The sequence below is a fragment of the Notamacropus eugenii genome, chromosome 1 (genome assembly GCF_028372415.1).
Source record: "Notamacropus eugenii isolate mMacEug1 chromosome 1, mMacEug1.pri_v2, whole genome shotgun sequence".
In the NCBI taxonomy this organism is placed as follows: domain Eukaryota; kingdom Metazoa; phylum Chordata; class Mammalia; order Diprotodontia; family Macropodidae; genus Notamacropus; species Notamacropus eugenii.
In genome coordinates this window covers 101,240,727-101,254,417 of record NC_092872.1, presented here as the reverse complement: position 1 = coordinate 101,254,417, position 13,691 = coordinate 101,240,727, and the positions used below count along the sequence as shown (strand labels likewise).

The window sequence follows — 13,691 nt, the reverse complement described above, 5'->3', positions numbered from 1 at the left end:
TTGCCCAGGATCACACAGACAATAAATGTCTGAGGCCAGATTTGAACTCAGGTCTTCCTGACTCCAGGTCCAATGCTCTACCCACTACACCACCGAGCTGCCCCGTGCCTAATGGAAAGCCTGGTATGGACTCAGTAAGGTTTAAATTCAGACCTTGCCTTAGACATTAACTAGCCATTTAGTCCTAGGAAAGAAACATCCCTTCCCTCACTCACTTTTTTCATCTGTAAAATTGGGAATTATAACGTTATCATCTTTATTCGGGCTGTTGTGAGCCTCAAATCAACTAATACGTATAAAAGCTTTCAGCAAACTTTAAAGTGCTATGTAAAGGTTAGCCACAATAGTTTTTCTTAGGATTGTTTCTAAACGGACTCTTTAAGAGATTGGAACAATAATTTTTCTTTAATAACACCAACAATGGTAAACAATGTTTATTTTTTTTTTTTCAGTTTCCAAAATCTGTTATTTCACACATATGCACACACACACACACAAATACACACACACAAAGACACACACACAAAGACACACACACAATAGTCTACAGAATTTCATCAATAGAAGCCCCAGGACGAAGGCCACTAAGATGAGAATGAGATAAAAATAATCATTGACCTTCATATGGTGCTTCAAGGTTTGCAAAAAGAATACTATACTTTATCCCACTTGAGCCAAGTAATAAAACCTTCCTGTGAGGTAGGTTTTATTATTATTTCCATTTTACAAATGAAGAAACTAAGTCAGAGAGGTTAAGTGACTTGCCTGTGATCCCATAGCTAAGCATTGAAAGCAGAATTAAGTCTTTAAGCCCATCATTCTATCCATTGCAAAAGGAAGCTGATGCACACCACAGCATGGTGACCTGGGTGACCTGGCACCTTAGCATAGACTCCACTGGTCCTCCAGTATGGAAAGTGGTTAGATGGCCCTTCCCTAATGAACCATTTAAATTTAAATTAGATCCACAACCTCAAGAAAAGATGAACACCATGTTCGATAGGGCAGAGGATTTCTTCTCATCAGATGCTCTAGGGAAAGTTTGATTGCACAGACATGTGAACGGAACGTTCATGGAATAAAGCCAAAGCAAAAAATATTCTGAAGACTTCAAAAGAATTCAGAAGAGAATTGATGGTACCCTTAGGTGTATCCAGGGATGCTAGCCCAAGAATATATTTACTTCCACAGGGAATTTGGCACACTTAAGGAAGAGGACAGGTCATAAATTGTGCGACCCTGATAGTTCATACTCTTGGAATCCATTTTGTCCTCAGAGCATGTTATTACCCAACATCAGAGAGCCACAAACTGATTGATGACTTACCATACTTAACAGCTTATTAATATAATTCCTTGATATTATTAAGGAGCAGTCCTTTATTTTTTGCCTTTGCTATCTGAAAAAATGAGTTCAGATCACGCTTAGAAGGAGAGAGGTATATTAGCCTAAGGCTCCTGTGATTTTTATAATAAATTTGCCCTTCAATTCCACAAACATTTATTAAGCACCTACTATGTGCCCATGCTAAGCCCTATAGATCAAATGATGATGATCATACTATTACATTTTTGGAAGGCACCTTAGAGTCAACCCCCAAATTTTACAGGTGAGGAAACTGAGGCCCAGAGATATTAAGTGATGTACAAGGTCACACATGTAGTAAATGGTGGAGGTGGAATTTGTCCTCTGGTACCTTTTCATCACACCACACTATACTCCCTCTCTACTATAAGGAGATGGAAAGGAGTGACCAAAGGTATGAAAGTGGAAACCCACATTATGCGCTTGAAGGATTCAAAGACAAAGACAAAGCCATGGCTAAACTCAAGGAGCTGACGTTCTATTGGGGGGAAACAACATGGTCACAGAAAATTATATTATACATATATATATATATATATATATATATATATATATATATATATATACACATATGTGTGTGTATATACATACACATATATAAGGCAATTTCTAGGGAAGAGAGGGCTCATGTCCAACATGAAGGGCAGTTCCACTACTTTTTAAATCCAATGAGTAATGTAGGGGTAAAGGGAGGTTTATTAGAATCATAGGACTGGGCAGGAGGTGACTTTATAGACCATCTAGTCCAACCCTCTAATTTTATAGATGAGGGAACTGAGGCTGTCCAGAGAGGTAGTGACTTACCCAAGGTCACACAGGTAGCCCTGGTGAGAGGCAGGATTTGAACCCACTTTCTCTGAATCCAAAGTCAGGACTCTTTCCCTCTATATCACGAGAAGGAGGGAAAGAAGGGATCTTAATATGCAAAGACAGAACTGCACAGAAACACAAAATGTCTGGTATCTTTTTTGGATGGTATATTTTTATGCTTGAAATGTTTATTTAACTTAGATTGAAAATCCCCTGGGCAAAGACTACACTTTTTTTAATGTCTTGTACAGCCTTAAGTTTGCTATCCATGCTACATAAATAATAGTAATCACTTCAGCATGAATTTTGAAAATGAGGACAGGAACCATTGTTCTAATGACCTGTACTATGGAGTAATTGCCAGCTTACCCCTTCATCCCCTTTACTTCATTTTTAATTGTTTTATTACAGATGAATTTTAGATGACATCTTTTAGGTGACATAAAAATATTTTAAATATAGTTATTTCCTTTGCTGTTTTCCACAAATGGATCAAAAAGTGATTAACTTCACGATGCACTTGGTGACTTAGTAGAAGGTTGAGTTCTTAAGTAATTATATGTGTTCACATACTACTTATTCTTGGTGTATTATCTCCAGTGACTATGAAACATTTCATTATGGGCACCATCATAAAATCCCCTCAACTTTCTGTCTTTCATCCTGGGTGATTAAGGCAATTCTAAAACAAGGTCATACTCAAGGAGAGCTGCGATGCCAAGGAATGTGGTATCATCTGTTTTATTACTCCATATTTTACTCCCAGTGAACTGGTAAACAATTAAAATTCAAACACATCACTGCATATAATTCAGTTACTCCCAAAATGTCATAAAAAATGTGTCTCCCTGATCAATAATTGCTTATTATGATATATGGTTGTTGTGCTGGCTGTCGAGGTGCTTGGCTATTTGCTTCCTAAAAGTTGGGGAAAATAAACTGAGAAAATCAATCAGTGGCACCAGAAAGAAATCTTACAGCCTCAGAATTCCAGGGGTCTCAGCAACAGTTATTTAGTGTACTAAAGGAATCCTTGCTACAACATACCCAACGAGTGGAGATCCAGATTCTGCCCGAAGGAACTTCCAGGCAGCCCATCATACCTTGAGCAGCTCTAATTGTTAGGTTTTTCCTAATATTAAGTCTATAATTATCTTTTTTGCAACTTCCACCCATTGCTTCTGGTTCTACCATTTGGGGCCAAATAGAATACATCCAATCCTTCTTCTGCCTGGCTTCAAATACTTGAAGTTAGTTATCATGTCTCCTCTGCATCTTCTCTTATTTAGGTTAAACATCCCCAGTTTTTTCAAACAGTCCTTATAGGACATGGACCCAAGCCTCTTCAACATACTGGTTGTCCTTCCCTTGTCACTTTAGCTTATTAATGTCCTTCTTAAACCTTGACACCCAAAACTGATTACTATTATTTATGTAGCATGGATAGCATACTTAATGCTGCTTGTTGCTTTTGTGTTTGTCTTTTGTTCTCGGAGGACCATGACATTAAGATGATGACATGACTTGCAATTGACTTTGACTTGAGGGAGGGAAGGCTGTGCAAGGTCACCAGCCTCACTTTCTCCTCCTGAGCCATCTGGGTCCAGTGGCCACATATTTATCAGGATGACTGGAAATGGCCCAGAATGCTGCATAAGGCATTAAAAGAAAGTATAGTCTTTGCCCAGGGGACTTAGCCTGTTGGATGCGGTCATAAAGTTGGCATTTCAAAGTAGGATATCTAACCTAAACTCTGATTTTTTTTTTAATTTTTTTATTTTTTGCAGAGGACCCAAGTCAAATGGCCATAGTGGAAGGGGAGGGAGTTCTTGATTGGTTAAAAGGAAATGATGAAATGAGACAAGCTGAGGTGGGGCAGGGGTAGGTGGGAGGAACTCACTGAAACTGTCATACTATTAAAAAGAATAACATACCCTCAAGGGGAATGCTGGGGTGGAAAAGTCAGAAGGTTTAAGTAAGAGTCACTTCCCTTTCCTCATAAGTTAACTAAGTTCCTCTTCCAAAAACAATGTGGTTTAGATAAAATCAGGATGTTGGGGGACTTCTATATCTGTGCCATAAGAGGTCTTCATCCCAAAGGATATGTATTTTTTAAAAATTGAGTAAGTTTGATAAGCATTTATTATCTGTTACCCCCCCAATTTAACAATGAAAAATTAAGTCCTCATAACGAATATGCAAAGTCCAGCAAAATAAATCCCCACCTCAGCTGTGATCTAAATTGCATGTTTCATTCTGCATTTTTTGCCCATTGCCTCTCTACCAGTGTTATATTTATGTGTTATATATGTTGTATTTCATCCTCAGTCATCTTGATTTATCTTTGTATTGATCCAAATTCTCAAATCTTTCCTCTATAATGTTGTCATTATATAAATTGTTCTGGTTTTGCTCACTTCACTATCAGTTCATAGAATTTGGTCTAATTTCCTCTGAAACTATTTTGTCATTTCTTCCGGCATAGTTTTTAGCTAATCCCCAGTAGGAAATCATCCCCTCAGTTTCCAATTTGGGGATACTATGAAAAGAACTACTATGAATATTTTTGTATATACAGGACCTTTTCCTCTTTCTTCAGTCTGTTTGGGATATAAAAGCCAAGTAGTATATATTGCTCAAAAAACATACACAGTATATTAATATTTTGGACATAGGCCAGAATGGCTAGACCCATTCACAGCTCCACCAATAATATATTATTGTGCTCACTTTCCTGCAGACTCTCCAACACTGTTCATTTTCCTCTTTTAGCTGATGGATTTGAAGAATTGTCACCCAATGTAGAAAAGTGTGTAGTTCAAAAGAAGGGAGAATATAGTTGACTTTGTGGAAACCAAGAAGTCATGCTCATTTTATGAGAATTGTGGTTTTTTTTCATTACATAATTTACTTACTTCCTCTTCATTTTCTCTGCTAGACTGGTAATAAATAGAACCTTGACACTGTGGTTTCAGTTGGCATGAGTGCTAGGCAAGAATAGTGGGTCTCACCCTTTGATTGCCAATGGAGCTAGGCTACGGTAACTAATCTTCTGAGCTGGTGCTTTGAGATAACTGTATTTGGGATCTTCCTGAGTGACTCATTTTCTTCATACTAACAATCCCGTGTCCTTCAACCTTTATTCACTTGTGGGAGGGAGTTTTGTTAATTGTTAGAATTATTCTACCCAAGGATCCAGGAACCAAATACAAAACCAAAAAATACCAGAAATGAAACAATGTCAAGCTTGGTTTCAGACCATTAGTCATAAAGTGTTTATTCAACAAACATTTCTTAAAGTTTACTATGGGTAAGATCATGTGGTAGGCCCCAGACAGTTATACAGCAGAGGCCCTGCTCCAAAGGAGCTTACAATTAAATAGGAGAAAAGACAAATGAGATGTGTCCCCCAAATCTCTAATGATTAGAATCTTGGATCAGATGTAATGAGGTGAAATATTATAGGGGTATGTGTAAGTGTAGATGCAGAGCAGCAGTTACACAAGTAGAGGATAGGGAAGGCGTGATTAGATAATAGTTCATGGTGTTAGTGACCTATCAGGTCAACAAGAGTCCATCAACAATGTGTCATGGCGGCCAGAATGAAGAGAAGGAAGGCGATAACTCTGCCGTACTCTGTTCTGATCAGACCACCTCTAGGTGATGGTGTTGGGTTCTGGCCACCACCCTTTGGGAGGGATATTGATGGACTAGAAACAGTATGGAAGAGAGGACTGGACATCATGGTATACAAGGGTTAGTTGAAGGAACTGAGAATATTTAACTTGGAAAAGAAGAGATTTTAAGGGGACTTGATAGCTCTCTTAGTGTTTTCAATGGGCTGCAGTGATTATCCTGAGGATGTTCTGTTGTCATGTCCTGCTCCAGCTCATTTTAGAGATGAGGAAACTGAGGCAAACAGGAGTAAGTGACTTGTCCAGGGTCACATAACTAGTAAATGTCTGAGGCTCGATTTGAGCTAGCTTCTTGCTGATTCCGGGTCCAGCACTCTACCCACTGCACCACGTAGTAGTTACTCTGCTGACCCCAGATGATGGAAGAACTGAGAGCAATGTGTTCTTAACTAAGAGGCAGAGAGATGGAGATTTCAGCTCAAAGTGAAGGGAAAAAAGCTTCCTGGCAGCAGTGATAATAATAGCCAACATGTACTTAGTTATTGTGAGGTTGCAAGGCAATATATGTATATGTGTGTGTATGTGTGTTCACATATACACACGTATTTGGTTTTTGTTGTTTGCCAGTTTTTTTGGAGGTGATTGAGGTTTAATGATTTGCCTAAGGTCACACAGCTGGTAAATTCTGAGGTTGGATTTGAACTCAGGTCCTCCTGACTCCAGGACTGATGCTTATGTACTGCACTGCCTGGCTGCCCTCAACTTTTTTAGTTGTGTCTGACTCTTCATGACCCCATTTGGGGTTTCTTGGCAAAGAGCCTGGAGTGGTGGGCCATTTCCTTCTCCAGCTCATTTTACAGATGAGGAAACTGCGGTAAACAGGGTTAAGTGACTTGCCCAGGGTCATACAGCCAGTAAGTATCTGAGACTGGATTTGAATTCATGAAGATGATTTTTTTTCTAATTCCAAACCCAGTGCTCTATCCACTGTTCCACCTAGCTGATGTGTGAGTATACACACATATAGATGTGTGTGTATATGCCTATGTATATATGTGTGTATATGCCTATGTATATAGATAGATAGATAGATAAATATAGATATATACACATACTCTCACACATACAAATACATATAAAATCTCATTTGATTTCACAACTATCCCATAAGGTAGGTGAACCTGACAGAGGTTAAGTGACTTTCTGAGGGTCACTAAGAGCCTACGGGCAAGCCTCTCCTTATTCTAAATCCAGTGCTCTACCAACTAAGCTGCCTCATGTGGCCTTAAGTGGGTTCCTCATCAAGTAGAAGCTGACTGGCTGTTTGCAGAGAATGTGGTAGGAGAAATTTCTGTTCAGCTAACCCTCTGAGGGCATTCCTCCATCTCTGTGATGCTGCTCAGCAGCAGCCAAAGCATCTTCAGGGGGTCAAGAGCTATATGGGAGGACCCTTGACGATAGTTCCTCAGAATAGTGTCTCAACATGCCCTAAGAGGAGTCAACTTTCTGAAACATGTTCTTAATGCTTTTTTATGCCTGTAGACATTCTGAATTAAGCACACTTTATGAGAGAAAAAAAAGACACAGCTCTAAACTCTAAGCTTCACACAGAGTCCTTAACTAGGCTATTTCCTGATTTTTATTTTTATTCAAGATGACTCCCTTTTGAAAAGGCATGTGATACCACAAGTTACTCAATTGTCATCTCAGGGTATGGGGCTCTGAGACAAACAATGAGTGAATTCTAAGCTGGAGAAGAGGCTTCTTATTCATTATTTACTATGGAGTGCTAGGTCCAAGTGGGTTGAGTGCTGAACCCAGAGTCAGGAGACCCTGAAATCAAATCCTACTTGCTCGCTGGGTAATGCAAAGCAAGTCCCTTTCCTTGATCAACCTCATGGGGATAAACATGGGGATAATAATAGCTCCTATCCCCAAAGGGCTATTATGATGGTCAAATAAAATAACACCTAAAGTGCTTAATTGACCTTAATTTGTTTTTCAGTTGTGTCTGACTCTTTGTGACCCCTTTTGCGATTTTCACGGCAAAGATACTGGAGTGGTTTGCCATTTCTTTCTCCAGTTTCATTTTACAGATAAGGAAACTGAGGTAAACAGAGCTAAGTGACTTGCCCAGGGTCACACAGCTAGTGACCCTGTCAGAGGTCAGATTTGAACTCAGGAAGATTCATCTCTATCGACTGAGGTACCCCGCTGTCCCTGTAAACCTTAAAATTCTCTATTAATGCTGGATATCATCATTAATATGTCTTAGACATTACATGGTAATTCTTTACTTGCTGTATTTTCTCTCAAAGAAGAGTGTTTTCTTTCCAGTCAGATAACTGCAAATTAACTTTGTGATTTGGGGTCTGTATAATGTCTAAAGCACAGGTCCAGATGCACATTTCTCACAGCTTGATTTCTGTTGCAGCCTTGCTTTCTTTTTTTCTCAAGTTGTTAGATTATATCTGGGGTTTTCTGGGGGGTTTTTCTCTTCAACTTTTATACTCTTCCTTCAGCCTCAAGGACAACCTAACAACACAGAAAAACAAAACTCCGTGTTGTCTAAACAATATTGACCAAAGGTAACTTTTAGGAAGCTAGCTAGAGTTTGAGGAAATTGTATATTGAGGTCATACCCTGAAAACCTACCTTTAGGTTTTTGTCCCTCCACCAGCACCATGCCTCGACCCCAGACCCCTCACACGAATAAGTGAAAATCACATTCTGCTCAACTTGAGTAAGTGGCACTAAGGAAGTGAAGCCAGAAATTCTCTTATCACAGTATATCCATGTTATAGAACTTAGGAACCTAGATGTGGGGCTGAAAGAGACCTTAAAGACCATCTACTCCAGACATTCTCCCCCCCTACTCCCCCCCCCCCCCATCTTACAGATGAGGAAACAGAGGCCCAGAGAGAGGTTAAATGATTCTCCCATTGCCACGCAGGTAGTATCAGAAGTGGTCTTTCACACTAGATCGTATGACTTCCGAATCTGCTATCTTAGGGGTGAAAGGGAGGTATGAAGGGGGAAGGGCTTGCTAGAAGTAAGTGTCAAAACAAGAATTTGAATTCAGGTTATTTCCTGACACACTTCACTTTCCAGCATACCACACTATTCTTTTAAGTGCTATTATTGTGCTTAGCACAATGTCTTGTACTCCATAGGACCTCAATAAATGTCGATTGTTTTATTTGAATTAGTATGGTACTGTACATTTTAGATACATTACTGATTAAGTGGTGACTGGCTTTGTTCTGTTTTGTTGGTGGGAAAAACTAGAAACCTAATTGCCATTTATAAAGTGTTGCAAGTGCCCCAATGACAAGCCATTAACTTCCATAAATTGGAATATCCATCATATCACATAAATAAGGGAGTACATTTGGTATTGACACGCCTGTTGTCATTGAGGATAGTTTCAAGCCAATAGCTTTTCAAGTGAATCTAAAGGGCACAGAAGCGATCTACAGACAATCCCCAGCTTATGAATGATTTGGATTTCAAAAATTGATAAGTCAACTGCCTGGAAGCTGGAAAGTATTTGCCCTATAGAAAGAATTATTTGTTATTTTATAATGTATTAGTAATTATAATATAATAATATTATTATATATTAATACATTATTATTCTAATTTTAAATATAATATTATAAGATTCTCTGGTCAGCTCATAAATGCCTATTTAACCCACAATGTGGCTGAACTAGTACTAGTGAATATGAACTTGAGTCTGGGAAGCAAAGGGCAACTTGGTTCAGGAAGGGGACCGAAGAGGGTGAGAGTTTCCTTCTCCTTTCTAGGACACAGGTCCAGCCTGAGGCAAAATTTTGAAATTGGCAAAATTTCTCCTTGGCCCCCTGCCACCTCCCTTTCTGCATTCTTCACCAGTTCCTTTAGTGTTCTTCCCAAGCCCCAGGCGGTCAATGACACCATGCTACCCTAATCCTGTTCCCTTGGCGCACCTCAAACTGGCTCGCCCAACTCTTCAACAAAGGGCTACTAGAAGAAAATTATCACCCTTCCTTTTGCCCCTATCTCCTTTTCCTTCAGGGCAACTGATCTCATCCTGACTAGAAGGAAAGCAACCCACAGAACTAATTCACATTAAAATATTAATGACTTAGGGCTTCAATAAATGTTTGTTTTAAAAGCCCCAAAACACTCGGGAAATATTTGCATTGTTAAAAGAGGATCCTTCTTGGTCCAAACTGGAATTCCTGGCTAGCTAGGAAAGTGAAAAGATTCAAACAGTAAGGGAAAAGTTATTTTTGGGCCTTGGGCTCACCTACCAATGGGCACACTAGCCTTGCCCTGCATGGGAGATTGCCTCAGGGTTCAATTTTCCTAGATTGTTCCTGCCTTTTTTCCCCCCTCTTTCATTCTTCTATAAAGCTACACATTCTCTAAAGGGGTAGGTTATCTCCTTCTCCCTGGACTTTGACCCCTAAGAGTTTCTGTGACAGCTAAGACTTTGAGGAGAGGTGGGGAGAGGTAGTCTTAAAAACTGAGAAGCACTTTAGACTGAGGGAGTCTACAAAGCATTACAAAAGAAGAATTAGGTGGAAAAACAGCACAAGTTATGTCATCAGAGAGATTTATGACCGAGTTTAGTCACAAAGTGAGATGAATGGGTGAACAATGGACCCCATTGGTATGTCCCATGGGTATCTATGCAACATCAGGAGAACCAGGGGCTGGATGGATGCCCTGCAGAGCATTAAAGGAAGTTGAAAATGACTATCTGTATTGAGGTTGAACTGAATCATGAAATTTCTTTAATTAAATGCTCAGATATTTGGAGATTTATAGAAGTGTATCTAAGATTAGATGGACTCTGAAGTCCCAACTCAGAAAATCTGTATTTGTGACATGCAGTGTTTGCCTTAAACCAAAAAAAAAAAAAAAGAATAGTTAATCAGTATGTCTTTTGTTGAGGTATTCAAAATATCTAAACCAACCTGGCCCTTGTTTTTATAAAAATATATCAGAACTCATACTTCCAGATGAATGCAGTATTTAAAATCTTTACCTTCGGAGATTATACATTTATTCTAACGATATTCCAAATAGTTGGACTACTCTTCTTTTGGTACCACCTTCAAAGTCTTGCATACTGTTTTTTCAAGAAGTCCTTTCTAGTGGCAAACATTCATCCTTAAGGATAAAATTGACCTTTAGAAATGGTCAAAAGGGCAAGTCTGGTGAATAAGATGAAAGATGATGGCTAAAGGTGAGGTGATGAAACTCAAGGAGAGTGATTTTGCTTTAGGTTTAGGTGCCAGCCCCCAAATTTAATAGCAGGGATTTGAATACTTAGATACTTCAGTGGGTCTGTGATATCATCTCTAGGGGCACTCATTCCACCAGTGCAGATCGGAACTTGTCCATCCCTAGTAACTGTAAGCCATATTCCTAATCCTCTACAGGGTGTCCACTCACTATTCTCAAAGGCCTAGTTCTCTTGACATTGCATGGATTCCAAGACAGAACACCAGTGGAGTCCTTTGGTTTACTTTCACCTTATAACTGGTTCTTTTTTTTTTATCTTGGTCATAAATCTCTCTGATACTGCTGCTTTTGCCTTATAATTCTTCATTTGTACTGTGTTACAGCCTGCTTATGCCTACCCGTGTGTGTCTCCATTGTCCTTTAAGTGAGCCATAACTTTGATTTTCAGTTTTTAAGGAAAGGGGGAAGGAGGAGAAGGAGGTATAGAATGGAGAATGATTATGTTACCATGGGATATTAATTCTCCATTCAAGGTTGGGAACCAAATTAGAGTCTAGAGAAGAGTTCTGAAGGATCCTTCTGGCAAGATCCCAAGAAACCAAACACTTTTGGCCAATGTATATCAATCAATCAGCAAACAAACATTTATTAGGTGTAATGAAGTGGAGAGAAAGCTGACCCGGAAGCTGGGAAAACTTGGGTCCAGGTCCTAGGTCTGATACACACTGAATACATGACCCTGGGCAAATCACTTATCTCTCCAAGCTCTAGACAACTCTTGAAGACTCCTTTAGAGAAGGTGCCAACCTGCTTTGACAGAGGAAGCTTTCTCACCAGGGACTCATGCTTTGCCAAATGACTGGTTTTCCTATGTAGTTAATAACCTAACTTAGTCCTTTCAAAAGAGAGATTCAAACAATGCCCTAAAGAATTTTTAAATGCTGCTTTATTTTGTTTTTTTAACGTCATATCGTATGCCACCCCTCCAATATAATTTTCTTCGTAACAAAGAAATAGAGCTTAAATAAAACAAACCAGCATAATAATAGCATGTGAGACCTTCCAGGGTTGTGTGAGAATTCAGTGAGATGATTTTGCAAAGTCCTTAGCTCAGTTCCTGGCACATAGTAGGTGCTATTAGCTATTATTATTATATCTAATATATAAATATAATCTATCCAATAATATTTTAAGGAATGGCAAAATCATGGGACTAAGTATGTAACTTTTCGTCATTATTTCTTTAGCAGTACTCCTTTGGATGAGCACTATCCCACTATAAGTTTTTTTTTAAATTTCAATACTGTACAGTCATTTCAGAATGTGCCTCCTTCTGAGAATGTCCTGCCCTGTTCCATATCCTTCTGAATGGAAGAATGATACAGCATGAAATGCTTCCTACATGATAGACACCACACTAAGCACTGGATGATACAACTACAAGAAAGCAAGATAGTCTCTGCCTTTAGGCAGCTGATAAGGGAGGACAGCACATAGGAAAAAAGCAGAAAAAAAGGAAAGTAGAGGGTTTTGAACTATGGCATGGTTTGGAAATGGCAAAGAAGTGATGTGGAGGCCTGGTTTGGGGCGAGATGAGGCAGAAGCTCACCTATCAGAGACCAGAGCCGTTCCACACTTCATCCAAGTTTCCCTTGGGGTAAAGTATTACTCCTAATGATGATGTAAGTCATTAATACTGATTATTGGCAGTTAATAAAGACTAGTAGTACAGTGCAATGGAAAGAATGCTAGATTTGGAGTGAGCAGTGAGCCTGAGTTCTAATTCTGCATCTTATAACTCATGTGACTTTCCCCTTCTCTTTGTTTTCCCATCTGTAAAATAAAGAGATTGGGCTGGATGTGCTCTAATTTCCCTTGCAGTTCTAAATCTGGGATCATGTTTCATTGCATCACATTTGCTGCCTCATAAGCCCCCCCTACTTCACATCTTACCACTATTATACTCCAATGATTTCTAATCATGAAGTCAAACATGGAAGAGAAAACACTCACCCAGGCGCTCATCTTTAGTTATTGTTCAGTCATGTCTAACTCTTTGTGACCTCATTTGGGGTTTTCTTGACAAAGATGGTGTGCCATTTCCTTCTCCAGCTCATTTTACAGATGAAGAAACTGGCAAGAAGGGTTAAGTGACTTGCCCAGGGTCACACAGTTAGGAAGTGTCTGAGGTTGGATTTGAAGTCAGGTCTTCCTGGCTGGAAGCCTAATGCTCTATCTACTGAGCCACCCAGCTGCCTGGCTCATCCTTAGGCTGCTCATCAAAACAGTTTCTGAGAACCCCTTGCAGCCTCACAGAAAGGACCACTGATATTCCGTAACTTCCATACAAGCTTATTTTTATTGCCCTTAGCTGTTCACAACTTAATTTCTATGTTTTTCTCTCGCCAGATACAGTATAAGATATCTTATTTTCAATGCTTTCTCTGGTTAAATATATTTTAAAATAGAACATTACTCAACTTAGTGGAATGTGGATGTAGGAAATTAATGAAGGTCATTTTAGTAGATTAAAAACCATTCATTCCTATTTTTTAACCAAAGCACCCTTTTCTCCTCCTCTTGAGTGCAATGAATTTTTATAGAGATAAGATGTTTGTCTCTATTTTTATCTTCAAAAAGTT

General features: G+C 39.1%; 1 protein-coding gene across 3 annotated transcripts in view; it reads left to right on the top strand.

Moving 5' to 3' along the window:
• The window catches only part of DOCK8 (dedicator of cytokinesis 8), a 315,501-nt gene that overhangs the window by 126,399 nt on the left and 175,411 nt on the right, over nt 1-13,691 (top strand). The window lies entirely within an intron of this gene.